General features: G+C 44.1%; 2 protein-coding genes across 2 annotated transcripts in view; both read left to right on the top strand.

Moving 5' to 3' along the window:
• The window catches only part of LOC134457948 (keratin, type I cytoskeletal 9-like), a 40,265-nt gene that overhangs the window by 19,386 nt on the left and 8,379 nt on the right, over window positions 1-12,500 (top strand). The window lies entirely within an intron of this gene.
• Window positions 2,019-12,500, top strand: part of LOC134453856 (glucagon receptor-like) — a 173,142-nt gene continuing 162,660 nt past the window's right edge. Inside the window, exon 1 of the mRNA XM_063204608.1 lies at window positions 2,019-2,358. The gene's annotated coding sequence lies outside the window, so the exon portion shown is untranslated. The remainder of the gene's footprint in view (window positions 2,359-12,500) is intronic.

Genomic DNA, 12,500 nt, shown 5'->3' on the forward strand with positions numbered 1-12,500 from the left:
CATTGAAATAAATTGAGTTTAATTCAACTTGGACATGATTTAATGCCTTCAGGAAGTTTCTGAGTATTTATTTGGCTGGAAATTCTGTCGCTTCTGGCAACCCTGCTAGCCACACACAAGCCATTATCTGATACCCGTCTTACCCTAACACACACACACACACGCACACACGCACACACACACAGACACACACGCACACACACACACACACAGACACACGTGCGTGCATACATAGATGCATACAGGGACTGTATCCAGATACAAGCTATTACTTGATGCCTGCTTTAATCCTCGCACACACGCTCACATGCATGCAGGCACGCGCGCACACACGCACACGCACACACTCAGTGACCTTTTCTCACATTTTTATGCGTCTCCCTCGCTACACTCTCCTATAACATAGAGCATGTACATTAACCTCCCTCGTTGTGTGTGTGTGTGTGTGTGTGTGTGTGTGTGTGTGGGTGTGTGTGTGTGTGTGTATGTGCGCGCATGTTCATGCGTGTGTGTGCGTGCTTGCTTGTGTGAGTGCTTGTGTATGTATTTATGGGTCTCCCTCGCTTCACTCTTCTATGACTTCACCCTCCTTAATTGATCTTCAATACTCAGCGCCTTAAGGGAGATGTACAGAAGAGCTAATGCATGTGCATTCCCGTGTAATACGCTCGCTACCCGACTTGGTTGGTTACTTGGCCACTTGAAGTCCTCGTACAGCAAAATGCAGAGTATCCCATGCAGAGTTATGGTCGATTTACCATCAAGTTCAAGTTCAAGTTTCAATTTTATTGTCCCCAAAAGGGGCAATTAAGTGTGCAGCAAGTCAACAACATATAGACAACAGATAACAGGACAAACCATAAAACAGGACCATAAATAGAGTTAAAAGTAGCATAAGAAACATCATGATATATAAAACAAAATAAAAATTTCACAACACATCATAAAATGCCATAAGAACACACTAAGGATACAGCCAGTGATCAATTAGGATTGGAATTTAACAGGGAGATGGCACTGGGGACAAATGAAAACCTAAACCTATTAGTTTTGACAGAGGGGAACCTAAAACGTGAACCGGAGGGTAGAAGCTGGAATTCTGAGTGGAGAGGGTGGGCGCTAACTGATAACTGTATCTTTGTGTTCACCAAAGATACCCCGCTATTTGCATTTCACACCTTCATCTGCCGAGAAAGAATATCACTCCGTTGACATTCATTCAAGTCATGGATATTTGCCTCCTGCCTTTTGAGCTGATGTGTCCCCACCCAACCCTCATCTTCCCAAGTGCTTCCCACATAGGTTGTGAGTTTTTCACATTGTATGTTGCAATAGCAATTTTTCTGAAGAATCATACTTGGACCACCACAATATGGATAGCCCATGATTATATATCTAGAGAATGGATGAAAAGAGAGATGAGGGGAAATAATTATTATAAGAAAAAAAACACACCCAAAGCACGTGCTACACACACGTTGATGTTGGGGAGATGGACAAGGTAATGATGGTAGGCATATTTCCCTGCATTCTGCATGTCTGGAAAATCATACTATTGCATTAGGCTTACTGTGTGTGAAGTGCTAGGTTTGGTAATAGCCTTTGGCTTTATTCGGATACCTTCCACGCAATCTGTGGTTTCACAGTTGCTCATGATGCAATAAATAATGAGGTGACAGTTCCGTGGAGAAGAGCGTTGGGAAACATAGAAAGTAGGCTAAGTAGTCATACCACGATTACAAAAAAAGGCAGTTAGGTTGTGTTCACCAAAGATACCCCACTATTTGCATTTCACACCTAAATCTGCCGAGAAAGAATATCACTCCGTTGTTCTCCTTCGTTGTTCAGTGCCTGTGCGGGCTGCCCTGTCGTGACGAGAGAGAGAGAGAGAGAGAGAGAGAGAGAGAGAGAGAGAGAGAGAGAGAGAGAAGAGAGAGAGAGAGAGAGGAGAGAGAGAGAGAGAGAGAGAGAGAGAGAGAGAGAGAGAGAGAGAGAGAGAGAGAGACGTGGAACTGACGTGCACTGTGCGCTAGGGAGCACTCACCGCTGCACTCTGGCACGCTGTCGGTCCAGCGAAGAGCAAACCGCGCGCTCTCCACAACTTCTCTCGGCAACTCATCGCGCGCTCTCCTCTCTCTCAAGTGTTTCTCTCCAAACTAACAAACGCTGACAATTACGCTACCTATCCGTTTGCATTCAATTCAAAGTTAACGACTCACTTGAGACATCCTCGTTGTCTGGTGCAAAGGACTGTGGATTTACTCGCTGGACCTTCAACGGCAGTTTAACGTTTGAACCAGAGGATGAACAAGCGGGTAGAACCTCCAAGCGTTGCCATTCCGTGTCTCTTCACCCCAGGTAAGAGTTGAATTTGTGAAGTACAACACTGGTTACCCCCGAATTTTGCTTTAATTGGACGATATTATTTTTCTTTCAGTCTTTGTCGTGGACGTGGTGATAGTTACTGTGGGTGAGAGTCTGTGTGCTGGGTGAGCTGCTGGATGCCTGCGCGTGTTTGTGCGCTTTGGTTTGATAAGGATCGGTTTACAAGTGTTCCTTGAGTTGTTGAGGTGTTTGTTTCACAAGACGTGGACAGGGTAGCACCTTTCAACCGCGGTGAAGACAATCTCTGAACGCACAGCACGTCAAATCATACCAAATTATTTTCCGATTTTTTCTTGCTGACATCTCTCTCTCTCTCTCTCTCTCTCTCTCTCTCTCTCTCTCTCTCTCTCTCTCTCTCTCTCTCTCTTTCTCTCTCTCTCTCTCTCCCCCCCCTCTCTCTCTCTCTCTCTCTCTCTCTCTCTCTCTCTCACACACACACACACACACACACACACACACACGCGCGCGCGCGCGCGCTGACTTGAAACATTGTCATCCGTAGCTTTTGCACAGTTTGCATAAAACGTCACCCTTTTGCGCTTTGCGTAAACAGAAGCAGTGTTTACACTCCAGGCACGATGTAGGCTACCGTAAACACTGTTTGCTCTTTAACCCTATCCAGACCGGGGGGGGGGGCTAAAAGTGCCCGCACCAACTTTGACATCGTATAACTCCTGAATGACTTAAGCTATGACTACGAAACTTTGTGACTTTTCCTAAAATGAAGTTGGCTTCAGTGTGATACCAAAAGATTAGGTTTATCATTTTTGTTGTTGCCATGGCAACGGTTTTCTGACAGGTACGTCTGACAGAAAATCACTGATCTGAGTCTCATCAGTGTACCCTCCTTATTGCGTACTACTTATTGTATAGTTATTCCATTACATTAGCATAACTTAACCAAATATAATATTTGTTAAATTAATTATTATAAAATGTTGCTAATTTATGCTAATTTATGCTAATTTGATGACATCATCAAATACCTACTTTTACCTTTCCCAATGCAAATTTCAGCTCAATTTTATTTCTTCTTTTTATTTCTCATTGCTTGTGTGTCTTATGTAGATCATGGCCTGCAAATTTGGTAATAATATATCCTGTTGTTGAGGGCTGAATGCTTGCGGCTATGTTATACGAAACTGAAGCCGCTTTGCCATATCTACGACGTGATTTTGTCACACAATTTTTCATATTTTTTACATTTTCATTAGCATCAGAAACCCTTGTCTACATTTGAAGTGGTCTGATGCACATAATAACTACAATTGATGTGCATTACCCAAGTTAGATGGAAAATACATCACGGTGACATTTTCGGCAATAAAACCAGGAAGTGACGTCATAATGACGTCATAATACCCAATAATGACACCAAACTGATGTCAATCATAGATTTTGGGCTGACGATCATCTCCTCCGAGTTTGGTGGTCATACGCCATTCGGTTCCTAAGTTATGAGGTGGGGGCCAAAAGAGCCCCCCCCCGGTCCCAGGAATGCCAAAAAAGCCCGGTCTGGATAGGGTTAAAACGGGGCAAAGCAAATTGTCGTTAATTGGACACTTCCCGAGCATGTTGTCAGGATATCTCTCCTCCACAGCCTGCGGGGGCTATGAAAGTGACACCGGACCAGCTGCCCCGCTTGTCTCTTTATCCGCCTGTCTTATGTAATCGCGACGCGGACCCCTCTCCTGTTCCCTCCCTCACTTTCCGTCTCCTAGAGAGAGAGAGAGAGAGAGAGCGTGCGTGCGTGCGTGCGTGTGTGTGTGTGTGTGTGTGTGTGTGTGTGTGTGTGTGTGTGTGTGTGTGTGTGTGTGTGTGAGAGAGAGAGAGAGAGAGAGAGAGAGAGAGAGAGAGAGAGAGAGAGAGAGAGAGAGAGAGAGAGAGAGAGAGAGAGAGAGAGAGAGAGAGAGAGAGAGAGAGAAAGCGAGGGGATATCCCGATGACAGATGCACACGGTCAAACTCAACGTTATGGAGCAGCAACAGAATCTCGGAAAGTCCTTCAGTCACTCAGCATTGACAGTAAATAGAATGGACGCCAAATCAACGCTATTTGCCATTCAACGCTTTGAAGCCAGATTTGGGAACATTCCAACTTACATTCCACCTTAGCAACGCCAAACGCAGGTGCTGATTGGACAACAACAAGACTTCTAACGGTCAATCAAACCATGTTCTGATGCTCATTGGTCAATTTAACTTTTAATATCTCTCTAAAATAAAACATCACCACAAAAAATCACCACCCTGGTAAGTTGGAGAGCAAGGGGACCTACTAGTTGAGCGAAAAATGATCCCCCTGGAGTGGCATTTAAGGGAGATACAGGGTTTTATGTCTCTCATAGGAATGAATGGGATTTGGCCATTTTTTGGTCTTTTTGGGTCCAACCTTGGCTCCAACTTGGCTTCAACAATGAAATAGAATTTTGGCCTCCATTCTATTTACTCTCAATGTCACTCAGTCCACACGTTTGCGGGGCGCTTGTTTTTGTTTCCATCACAAGTAGCCGGTATATAGATGGCCGCAAGTATGACAGTAGGATCGAATAACCAATTAAAAATCCCTTGGTCAGCGCGGTAAATGGAATCAGACAGACAGGAGTGCCCGTGCGCGAGCCACTCAGGCAGGACATCCGCCAGCAACCCCCCCCCCCAACACACACACACACACACACACACACACACACACACACACGCACACGCACACACACATACACTCTCTCTCTCTCTCTCTCTCTCTCTCTCTCCGTGCCAACTTGTCACTTCAAGTTAATTTGTCTGTCTTCTAAGAGGGAAATTTGGGTTGTAGCAGGTGTTTAAAACAACACACAACAGACTCCGGAATAAAATGACATTATATACACAGGTCATCACAGCACATAAAAACATGGCCATTCAAAAGGCCCCATTTTCCTCAGACATCAATACACAGAATAAGAATAAAAACAGAACATGGAATAGAATCAATGAGTCATAGGCCGCTATTCCAATGTGCAAAAATTTAGAAAGTGCATGAACAACAATGCAAGTTCAGCATTTGCAATGCATACAAATGATCACATTCCTATGGATGGTAATTCAATACCTTCTGCCTGCCCCGGGGGCAGAAGTTGAAGCTCTCCGAAAGGGACAGTCATCACAGTCCATAACTGAGAGAGCCTTCATAAGAACAGGAGCAGGTGTATTGCTCACAAGGAGGAGTCTGGTTCTCTCCTATGACCTTCCCAGCAATAACAAGTCGATCCAGCTCGTTTGTTTCATGGTTTTAACAAGATTGTTTGGCCGAGCTTGTGAGCACCTTGTCAATCAACACATCCTGTTGGAGGTGTGCTGAAGCTTGGTTAGATTGTCTGTTAGTTTCTGTCAGTCAGTATTGTGCCTTAAACACACAGTGTAGGTCAGGGATTCTTATTCTTTTTTTAAGAAAGATTGCAGTGAACGCCTTGTCCATCAAAGCATCCCGACGGGGGTTGATGATGGACAATGTGCTCATTAAGTGTGATTTCTTTGTATTCTTTTATTCACGATGTTGTCAAAGTTTATAGCAATCAGCCATCAGTCAATCAGTCTGTTTCCCCTACAGCATGCAAATTAGGAACTTAGCTATAGTAGCTCTTGAAGACATTGATGTTGTCCTTTTCAAGATGGCCGGGGGCCTGTCTATCTGCTAAGTATGTATAAGTGAGATGATAATCTAGCAGTAGGAAGTCATTTTAATTCCTCCCCAGCCTGCATCAAGGGCAGTGCCTGTCTGTCTGTCTGTCTGTCTGTCTGTCTGCCTGTCTGTTGGTCTGTTTGTCTGCCTGTCTGTCTGTCTGCATGTAAATCTGCCGTGCTCAAAATACACAGCACGTGTAAGTGAGATGCTGCTGAAGCTCTAGTTTTGTCTCCAGGGCCTGTCAAGGCGAACAAGGGGTAGGGGTGGTGGCTTATTGCTCACTGAGTATGCCTGTCTGTTGGTCTGTCTGTCTGTCTGTCTGTCTGTCTGTCTGCCTGTCTGTCTGTCTGTCTGTCTTTCTGCCTGCCTGTCTGTCTGTCTGTCTGTCTCTGTGTCTATCTGCCTGTCTGTTTGTCTCTCTTCCCGTGAGTCTGTCTGTCTGTCTATCTGTCATCCTGCCTATCTGTCTGTCTGTGTGTCAGCATGTATGGTAAAGTGGGTGAATGAAGCTAGTGTAACTGTAGTACTAGTGTCCTCCCCATGTGTCCCTTTGTTTGTCCGTCTGTCGGTGTACTGTATCTGCATAGCAAATGTATTACGTAGCACTAGCTATACATGGGATCTAAATTTTGTTTATTACCTGACTGCGCGAACCTAGCTGCGCACAACTCAACCTCTGATTGTTGAAAACCGCTGTTGGTCAAAAATTAGCTCATGTGGTTGGCTGCCAGTGTCTTGCCCCTCCTCATAACATCGTGTTGATAAACACTGAGAACCCATGTATAGTAACTGTATAGTAGTGTTTTTTGACAGGTGCTCTAGCCCTCCGGGGGGTATTAGGGTTACTTTGGGGGCCGTTGAGATAGAGACAGTTGAGAGGGCGCGACTTTGTTGCAAATGGGAGGCAATAGTTTTAGTACAGTAAAACCTATATCACTACTAAGGAAGCGTTGGCAGGCTGATGATGAGGCCAATGGGGCAGGGTTTTTTTTGTAAGTTTGAGAACGTCCGCTGTGTAGTAATTCTCTCTCCTGGGTCTTTCAAGGCATCCTGTTGTAGATCTTATCAGTCTGTCCATCTATATACTGTATTTCCCTTTCTTTTTTTCTGTCCCTGCATTTCAGCAAGTAAGTAAGAGACAAGCTACTGTTGCTGTATCGTCCTCTTACAAAATAAAACATTGTAGCCAGTTAAGCTTTAAACAGTAATTTGCCTTGCTGCCTTAAGTGTGTAGGTTAACTCAACTAGAGAAAGCTTTGAGTTGAGTTAAGCCTTGAGTTGAGTTAACTAACAACTTGAGAAAGCCTTGAGTTGAGTTAAGCCTTGAGTTGAGTTAACTTACAAATTTAGGGCAGGGCAACTTACATTTTTACGTTTAATTGGCTTGCAGTGTTTAACAGTGTATGGGGTCTGTCAAGAAATCCTGTGTCATTTCCTCTGCCTGTGTATTTGGGCATGTAAGCATACTTCTTAACTTTAATTCTTCTCCTGGGTCAGGCTGGTTAAGGCATCCTGCTGGAGAAGGGGAGAGAATGGGGGCATCAGTCTGTCTGTCTTTTTTTTGTATTACATCCAATGCCCATAAATGAATTGGTGGTTGATGTGCTGCAATGACATGCTAGATATTCCACTTCAAACAAACAAACAAACCAAAAAAAATCCATATGATAGTGGAAGTGGCTGTCGTTGAATGGCTTTGAGTACTGCTTGGGGAGGGGGGTACTCAAACCTAAACAAAACTGTTCTACTCTCTACGACTTTTCCAAATGGCAATATGAACGGCCAGATCTTACTCTGGAACCCGTTCTCAAAAAATATTGTTCTGGGGTACCCAAAACGGCGCAAAGATGCCCAAATAATAAATAAATAATTCAGATGACCTCCAATCTATTCCCATTCCAGAGGCCTCTGTCTTTCTGTGTTTTTGTCATGTTTGAGAGACAAGCTACTGTAATGGCAGATCCCCTCCTGGGTCCTTCAAGGCATCCTATTGTAGACTGGGGTCTTGTCCGTCTGTCTGTCTATCTGTCTGTCTGTGTATGAGCAAGGGCGGCAGTCTGAATTGTAATTCCTCTCCCGGGGTTTGTCAGGGCATCCTGTTTGAGAAGAGGAGAGAGGGGAGGTGAGGGAGGGCTGCTAGGCTGCTAGTTGTGAATCGGCATGTTTGAGAGACAAGCTAATGTAGTTGTGAAGTAGTCTCCTCTCATGCACAATAAAAAGTCTGTAGTCAATTTTAACATATTACAGAGTGTATGGCCCTAGAGTACTCTCTAAGTGTTGAACTAACCCTGTATTTCTTACTGTGTAGGTCTTGGGGTCATGTCAGTCTGGCTCGACCTGGGTCCTCCAAAGCATCCTTTTGTAGATGGGGGTCTTGTCAGTCTGTCTGTCTTTTTGTGTCTGTGTAAGCATTCCTTGACAGGGTCCATTAAGCTTGTCTTTCCCTTCATATTAGCATGTAAGTGGCAGACAAACTCCTGTAGCTGTATTGTCTTGTTATTAGTCTGTCAAGACACACTGATGTTTGTCAGTCTGTCCTGCATGTTCTCTGTCTGCATATGAGCATGTACGTAAATAGACTTCTTCACACAGTACTTAAATTCCTCTCCTTGGTCCTCCAAGGCATCCTGTTGATAGACTCTTGCCAGTCTGTCTGTCTGTCTGTCTCTCAGTCAAATGAGCATGAGTCTATCTGTCTGTATTTTAGTCTGTCTAAGTGTCTGTGAGTGTGTATTAGCAGCTTTCACTGAGTGGGGCGATGGCTACTGTGCTTTTTCCCCAGGGTCTGAATCTATTTCCGTACGCCGGACACAGAAACATATTTTCCAAGAAGCATTAAACTACCCTCCCTCCCTTCCTCTCGCCTTCCCTACATCCCTTCCCCTTCTTTCTATCTCTCCATCTCTCCTTCTCTGTATCCTCCCCTCCCTTCACCTTGCCTTACATATCTCCATCTCTGCTTCTTTCAATATCCTACTACTTCTCTTGTCCGCCCTTCCTCTTATTCGCCCTCCCCTCCCTCCATTTTTACAGTCTCGCTATCTCCCTCTATTCTTCATCCCCCGTTCCGTTTCTCTCCTTCTCTCAATAACCTGCTTTTCTTATTCTTCCTTCCTTTTTTCATTTGCCTGCTCTCCCCGCATTATCTCGCCTTCTCTCAGTCTCCCTCCGCTTCTCTTCTTCTCCCTCACTCTGTCTCTCCATCTCTCCTTCCCTCAATCACCTTCTGCTTCTCTTATTCTCCCTTTCTGTGTTGGTCATCCCTCCATTCTTGCTCGCTCTGTCTCTCCTTCTTTCAATCTCCTTCTGCTTCTGTCATTCTCCCTCCCTCCCTTCCCCTTTCCAGCTTTATATAAACAGCAAAACATCTGTTTTTTTTGTTTTTCTGAACCATTAGTGGCCATGGCCAATAGCAAGAATCAAAGGAGACTTTCAGGATATGTTCTATCTCAAGATAAAGCCAAGCTTAGCCTCAAGCTCCCCTCAGAATGTATGAAGTAGAAGGATATTTACAAGGGGCAACTTGGCTCAGTGGGCTAGTGTGCTCTAACATTACACTGGGGACGCAGGGGCGTAAAGTATACCCCCACAGCCCCCGCGAGGCAGGGGGACCACAAGAGCCCTTGACTTGAAGAAATGGGCCCCCTTCACATGATATTAGGCCCTCTTTTTTTCGTTCGGGGGCCCATTCTTGGTAGAGGGGGCCTGAAGTACTTGTGTTACGCTAGTGACTGGGGACGCGGGTTCGATTCCAGCATGACGACGACTCTTGTAGCCGAAACGTCTGTCTCATCCTGCAATGAATGAATAAAAAGAGAAAAAAACTAAACAAAAAAGAAGAAACCGAGTTTAATCCATTCCTTACATTGTCTGACTACTACAGAGACACACCAACAATAAGGTAGAGCACAGTGTGTGGAAGAGAAGTTTAATATTATGCAAATGAAGAGCGAATTTTTGCCTGAGGCGCCGGATCAAATCAACACAAGTGCTTTTTTTTTTGCTTTCGCCGCTACGACCTGTTGACCATTGACGAAACTCTGAATTTCGCCTCTTTTCGCTTCACTCATTTTGCCTGCATATGTCTGAGGCGTGATGAGGTAATATAGCACTGTAAGCAGTGATTTAAGTTATGGGTATCACACAGGCACTGGCATTATGCAAGCACACCCTCACCTGAAGTACAAGCACCTCTTCTTTTCAATTAATTTTCTTAGGATTTTACACTTTTTTTAATCAGACAGAAGAGCAACGAGAGAGACAGGAGATGAGCAGAGAGAGAGTGAGAGGTGGGGAGCAATCAGGAAATGACCTCAGGCCAGAATTGAACCCAGATCCCCCAGCGGTATGGTGCATTTACAATACATCTACATTTTATATACATCTCCACACACAATACACACGCACACACATGGGGGATGAGATGTGAAATCTGATCACTCTGGAAAAATATATATTTATCTCCACAAGAGTGTGTGTGTGTGTGTGTGTGTGTGTGTGTGTGTGTGTGTGTGTGTGTGTGTGTGTGTGTGTGTGTGTGTGTGTGTGTGTGTGTGTGTGTGTGTGTGTGTGTGTGTTAAGGGTGTGGCTCAGGCCGTTTTTTTCTGTCTGAGCCCGGCCCTCAGCCGACAGAAAAGTGATCAACCCCGACCCGAGCCCGAGACTAATTAAAATGTTTGTGTCCGAACCCGTCCGAAGCCCGAGACCACTGTAATAACAACAGAACCTGTGCGCAAGCAATATTTTCTATGTGGCCTCCTTCATACTCAAAATAGCACGTGATAAATAGCCAGGATAGGCAACTAGGATGAGGCAATTTGCTGTAGCCTAATTTAGTTACGCACGCATAGTAAGTATAAACACACGCATACATGTGACAGCGCACCTTATGTTTCTTTCGGTTAGACCAGAGATGTTGGGTGCTGTGATCAAATGCATGGGAGGGGCGTGAGAGGATAAGAAAGGCGAAAACTAACGAATACGGTTTGGATGCAGTCAGCGCGGCTATGGACGCATTTGTTACGTTACTGTTAGTGCAAATAAATCCCCGCGAGCCGGTGAAGATGCCACTCCTTGTCGTTAAGAAGGATGGGCTATAAGTTCACCCCGAAGAACAGTAGCCTGTTCGGCCCTCCAAGAGAATGTCATTTCCCCCTGATGTCCATGCGGTCAATATAAAATCAGGAAAGGTTGCACGCGCATAGTTACAACTGTAGGCTACAGTAAAAGTGACAAGAATTAAGAACCTACGTGAAGGACATGAAATGTCACAGCGGACAAAGTAGTAACAGCCCCTACCTTAGGCAACTCCACGTAGCGTGTGCGTCTTCTTTAATCCATATTATGCTCCTTGCTACCCCTTGCTGGAAATGTAATCCTTGGCGAGCAATGCAGTGACAAACTTCGTCATTTTATGTTCAACATTTAAGACAGCACCGAAGGCATGCTAAAACATGGCCTACACTAGGCCTACAACAAAAGACCACGCGTTCACTGACAACTCACTGATTCTTGAAAGTTTGGCAAAAACATGTCCCTGCAGTAAAATATTGATTCTGTTGAAAATCAACTAAATTTTCACAAACAAAATGAACCCAGGTAATGGCCAAGGGGTCTGTCACACGAATACATTTTTGTTTGAAATATTTAAGTGTAATTTTATTACTTTTCATGGCTATAAACCTGTCCACACCCTGTAAAAACGCCTGTCCCAAGGACTGGCATCATCATTTCAATTGACTTAAAATACAAAAATCACTAACAGAATTGAACAATATCACCATGATGTGGAAGACCATATTAAAGTGGTTCTACAGATGTGCACATAGTGGATGTAAAACAATATTTACTATTATTTACTGATTGCTCAAAATGTGTCCAGCATATTGGTCACCACCGTCAGATTTTTTCTAAAAGACAATAAAATCAGGTATGCAGAATGTAATTTTCATTACTGAGGACCCCTTTTCAAACCTTTAGCTCTACTGCCTACTTCACCATCACTGAAGCTCCTGTAAGTTTATTATTTTGTCCTCAATTTGTTAATTTGTTTGAACACTGGTACTGTCCCAACCATAAACTGTCAACACCGTCGGGGGTTTTAATAGTATTGTATTACATTAATGTTAATAAATATAATTTTTTTCAGAAAAGGTATGAAGCACCCAAGAAACAGAGCGAAAATGAAATGGCTAATGTGAACAAACAATGCATAATATTTAAAAGAGTGCTTTTTTGTCTCACACCGTCAGATGTCACCACCGTCAGATTTTGTTCTGCTCATCATGTTGTTCCATATTATACTAAATTGTGCTGGTTAATGAAACATTACTAGGCATGTTAGTAATAATTGTGATCCAAAATGATACTCTAGCCACCACTGAGGTGCATTTGGAGGTTTTTTTTGTCAGAAAACCTGACGGTGGTGACATCTGATGGAGTTCACCAAAAAACAC

This window comes from Engraulis encrasicolus, chromosome 1 (assembly GCF_034702125.1).
Source record: "Engraulis encrasicolus isolate BLACKSEA-1 chromosome 1, IST_EnEncr_1.0, whole genome shotgun sequence".
NCBI lineage: Eukaryota > Metazoa > Chordata > Actinopteri > Clupeiformes > Engraulidae > Engraulis > Engraulis encrasicolus.